General features: G+C 53.1%; 1 non-coding gene across 1 annotated transcript; it reads right to left on the bottom strand.

The window, feature by feature from the left end:
- Nucleotides 1-11: 11 nt before the first annotated feature.
- LOC144430862 (small subunit ribosomal RNA) lies at nt 12-1821 on the bottom strand. The gene has a single exon (XR_013479776.1). It is a non-coding gene; the product is annotated as a small subunit ribosomal RNA (ribosomal RNA).
- Nucleotides 1822-5000: the final 3179 nt, after the last annotated feature.

Here is a 5000-nt window from a genome sequence, read left to right as displayed (position 1 = left end):
ACCACTTTCGGTAATGATCCTTCCGCAGGTTCACCTACGGAAACCTTGTTACGACTTTTACTTCCTCTAAATGATCAAGTTTGATCGTCTTCTCGACACGCCGACGCGGCCGTTGCCAGCCGCGACGGGGCCGATCCAAGGATCTCACTAAACCATTCAATCGGTAGTAGCGACGGGCGGTGTGTACAAAGGGCAGGGACGTAATCAACGCAAGTTGATGACTTGCGCTTACTGGGAATTCCTCGTTCAAGGGAAACAATTGCAAGTCCCTATCCCAATCACGAATGAGGTTCAACGGGTTACCCGGACCTTTCGGCCTAGGTTAGACACTCGCTGCTTCACTCAGTGTAGCGCGCGTGCGGCCCCGGACATCTAAGGGCATCACAGACCTGTTATTGCTCAATCTCGTGTGGCTAAACGCCACTAGTCCCTCTAAGAAGTTAGACGCCGACCGAGAAGGTCGCGTAACTATTTAGCATGCCAGAGTCTCGTTCGTTATCGGAATTAACCAGACAAATCGCTCCACCAACTAAGAACGGCCATGCACCACCACCCACAGAATCAAGAAAGAGCTTTCAATCTGTCAATCCTACCTGTGTCCGGGCCGGGTGAGTTTCCCCGTGTTGAGTCAAATTAAGCCGCAGGCTCCACTCCTGGTGGTGCCCTTCCGTCAATTCCTTTAAGTTTCAGCTTTGCAACCATACTTCCCCCGGAACCCAAAGACTTTGGTTTCCCGGAAGCTGCCGGAAAGGTCGTCATGGTAACGCCTCCCGATCGCTAGTTGGCATCGTTTATAGTCAGAACTAGGACGGTATCTGATCGTCTTCGAACCTCTGACTTTCGCTCTTGATTAAAGAAAACATTCTTGGCGAATGCTTTCGCAGTAGTTCGTCTTCCGCCGATCCAAGAATTTCACCTCTAACGGCAGAGTACGGACGCCCCCGTCTGTCCCTCTTAATCATTACCTCGTGCTCCGAAAACCAACAAAATAGAACCGAGGTCCTATTCCATTATTCAATGCAACACTATGCAGGCGAACAGCCTGCTTTGAACACTCTAATTTTTTCAAAGTAAACTTATCGGCCACCGCCGACACTCAGTCAAGAGCACCGACGGAGAACCGAAGGTGAGGCGAACGCAACCAGTGACACGCCTTGCGACGGACCGGCGGCGCTCGCCCAAAATCCAACTACGAGCTTTTCAACCGCAACAACTTTAGCATACACTGTTGGAGCTGGAATTACCGCGGCTGCTGGCACCAGACTTGCCCTCCAATGGATACTCGTTAAGAGTTTTAGGATGTACTCATTCCAATTACAGGGCCTCGTTAGAGTCCTGTATTGTTATTTTTCGTCACTACCTCCCCGTGTCGGGAATGGGTAATTTGCGCGCCTGCTGCCTTCCTTGGATGTGGTAGCCGTTTCTCAGGCTCCCTCTCCGGAATCGAACCCTGATTCCCCGTTACCCGTTATCACAAAGGTAGGCACGTAGCGTACCTTCGACAGTTGATAGGGCAGACACTTGAATGATACGTCGTCGGTGCAGAGACCGTACGATCCGCGTGGTTATCCAGAGTCATCAAACGTCACAGGACGAACCCGGTCGGTTTTGATCTGATAAAAGCGCACCTCCCGAAGTCGGCGCTTAATGCATGTATTAGCTCTAGAATTACCACAGTTATCCACTTCGCTCACGAGACCAAATAAACCAAGACTGATTTAATGAGCCATTCGCAGTTTCGCTTTACGAGAACTCGTACTTGCACCTGCATGGCTTAATCTTTGAGACAAGCATATCACTACTGGCAGGATCAACCAGATAGCTGCGACAGCTGCGCTCGGCCCTTGCTGGGCCGCCCGGCGCGTGCTCGTCGCATTCGTTTAAGACCGAGGCGATCGCCTGCGGCCGTACTCAGCTTCGACAGTCGCTGGCCGCGACGTCCACGCTCTCGCCGGCAGTGCCAGGCGGAGCGATTTGCGTTTTTTCTTTGCTCGCCCTCTCTCGGGCTCGATCCATTCAGTTTCGCACAAACAAGAGCTCTGCCGGCCGCCTGCAGCGGTGCCTAAAACCCGGTCATAACAATGCGACCGTTCTGCTAGGCCGACAAGCGCTCAAGCCAGACGCTCGATCGAACGCCCCCTACATATTAGTCGAGACAACGGCTCGCTCATTAGCATCGCGTTTGTACTTTAACTTTTTTCGGCTCGGCTTCTTTCGACGCCGATGCCGGCGACGCAGCACTCTCTCGCCCGCCAGCCACCGAGAGATGTGTGCGCTCCGACCGGCCCCGCACGCCGCTCTTTCTTGGCTCATTCGAGTTTACTGTCTTTCGCTCTAACATGCCTTACCTAGGGTTAGGTTAGTATGCTTGCACGTTTGTACTTTAACTTTTTTCGGCTCGGCTTCTTTCTTGGCTCATTCGAGTTTACTGTCTTTCGCTCTAACATGCCTTACCTAGGGTTAGGTTAGTATGCTTGCACGTTTGTACTTTAACTTTTTTCGGCTCGGCTCCTTTCGACGCCGATGCCGGCGACGCAGCACTCTCTCGCCCGCCAGCCACCGAGAGATGTGTGCGCTCCGACCGGCCCCGCACGCCGCTCTTTCTTGGCTCATTCGAGTTTACTGTCTTTCGCTCTAACATGCCTTACCTAGGGTTAGGTTAGTATGCTTGCACGTTTGTAATTTAACTTTTTTCGGCTCGGCTTCTTTCTTGGCTCATTCGAGTTTACTGTCTTTCGCTCTAACATGCCTTACCTAGGGTTAGGTTAGTATGCTTGCACGTTTGTACTTTAACTTTTTTCGGCTCGGCTTCTTTCGACGCCGATGCCGGCGACGCAGCACTCTCTCGCCCGCCAGCCACCGAGAGATGTGTGCGCTCCGACCGGCCCGTTCGAGTTTACTGTCTTTCGCTCTAACATGCCTTACCTAGGGTTAGGTTAGTATGCTTGCACGTTTGTACTTTAACTTTTTTCGGCTCGGCTTCTTTCGACGCCGATGCCGGCGACGCAGCACTCTCTCGCCCGCCAGCCACCGAGAGATGTGTGCGCTCCGACCGGCCCCGCACGCCGCTCTTTCTTGGCACATTCGAGTTTACTGTCTTTCGCTCTAACATGCCTTACCTAGGGTTAGGTTAGTATGCTTGCACGTTTGTACTTTAACTTTTTTCGGCTCGGCTTCTTTCGACGCCGATGCCGGCGACGCAGCACTCTCTCGCCCGCCAGCCACCGAGAGATGTGTGCGCTCCGACCGGCCCCGCACGCCGCTCTTTCTTGGCTCATTCGAGTTTACTGTCTTTCGCTCTAACATGCCTTACCTAGGGTTAGGTTAGTATGCTTGCACGTTTGTACTTTAACTTTTTTCGGCTCGGCTTCTTTCGACGCCGATGCCGGCGACGCAGCACTCTCTCGCCCGCCAGCCACCGAGAGATGTGTGCGCTCCGACCGGCCCCGCACGCCGCTCTTTCTTGGCTCATTCGAGTTTACTGTCTTTCGCTCTAACATGCCTTACCTAGGGTTAGGTTAGTATGCTTGCACGTTTGTACTTTAACTTTTTTCGGCTCGGCTTCTTTCTTGGCTCATTCGAGTTTACTGTCTTTCGCTCTAACATGCCTTACCTAGGGTTAGGTTAGTATGCTTGCACGTTTGTACTTTAACTTTTTTCGGCTTGGCTTCTTTCGACGCCGATGCCGGCGACGCAGCACTCTCTCGCCCGCCAGCCACCGAGAGATGTGTGCGCTCCGACCGGCCCCGCACGCCGCTCTTTCTTGGCTCATTCGAGTTTACTGTCTTTCGCTCTAACATGCCTTACCTAGGGTTAGGTTAGTATGCTTGCACGTTTGTACTTTAACTTTTTTCGGCTCGGCTTCTTTCGACGCCGATGCCGGCGACGCAGCACTCTCTCGCCCGCCAGCCACCGAGAGATGTGTGCGCTCCGACCGGCCCCGCACGCCGCTCTTTCTTGGCTCATTCGAGTTTACTGTCTTTCGCTCTAACATGCCTTACCTAGGGTTAGGTTAGTATGCTTGCACGTTTGTACTTTAACTTTTTTCGGCTCGGCTTCTTTCTTGGCTCATTCGAGTTTACTGTCTTTCGCTCTAACATGCCTTACCTAGGGTTAGGTTAGTATGCTTGCACGTTTGTACTTTAACTTTTTTCGGCTCGGCTTCTTTCGACGCCGATGCCGGCGACGCAGCACTCTCTCGCCCGCCAGCCACCGAGAGATGTGTGCGCTCCGACCGGCCCCGCACGCCGCTCTTTCTTGGCTCATTCGAGTTTACTGTCTTTCGCTCTAACATGCCTTACCTAGGGTTAGGTTAGTATGCTTGCACGTTTGTACTTTAACTTTTTTCGGCTTGGCTTCTTTCGACGCCGATGCCGGCGACGCAGCACTCTCTCGCCCGCCAGCCACCGAGAGATGTGTGCGCTCCGACCGGCCCCGCACGCCGCTCTTTCTTGGCTCATTCGAGTTTACTGTCTTTCGCTCTAACATGCCTTACCTAGGGTTAGGTTAGTATGTTTGCACGTTTGTACTTTAACTTTTTTCGGCTCGGCTTCTTTCGACGCCGATGCCGGCGACGCAGCACTCTCTCGCCCGCCAGCCACCGAGAGATGTGTGCGCTCCGACCGGCCCCGCACGCCGCTCTTTCTTGGCTCATTCGAGTTTACTGTCTTTCGCTCTAACATGCCTTACCTAGGGTTAGGTTAGTATGCTTGCACGTTTGTACTTTAACTTTTTTCGGCTCGGCTTCTTTCTTGGCTCATTCGAGTTTACTGTCTTTCGCTCTAACATGCCTTACCTAGGGTTAGGTTAGTATGCTTGCACGTTTGTACTTTAACTTTTTTCGGCTCGGCTCCTTTCGACGCCGATGCCGGCGACGCAGCACTCTCTCGCCCGCCAGCCACCGAGAGATGTGTGCGCTCCGACCGGCCCCGCACGCCGCTCTTTCTTGGCTCATTCGAGTTTACTGTCTTTCGCTCTAACATGCCTTACCTAGGGTTAGG

This window comes from Styela clava, chromosome 12, assembly GCF_964204865.1.
Source record: "Styela clava chromosome 12, kaStyClav1.hap1.2, whole genome shotgun sequence".
NCBI lineage: Eukaryota > Metazoa > Chordata > Ascidiacea > Stolidobranchia > Styelidae > Styela > Styela clava.
This window is presented reverse-complemented; position numbering and strand designations above follow the sequence as displayed.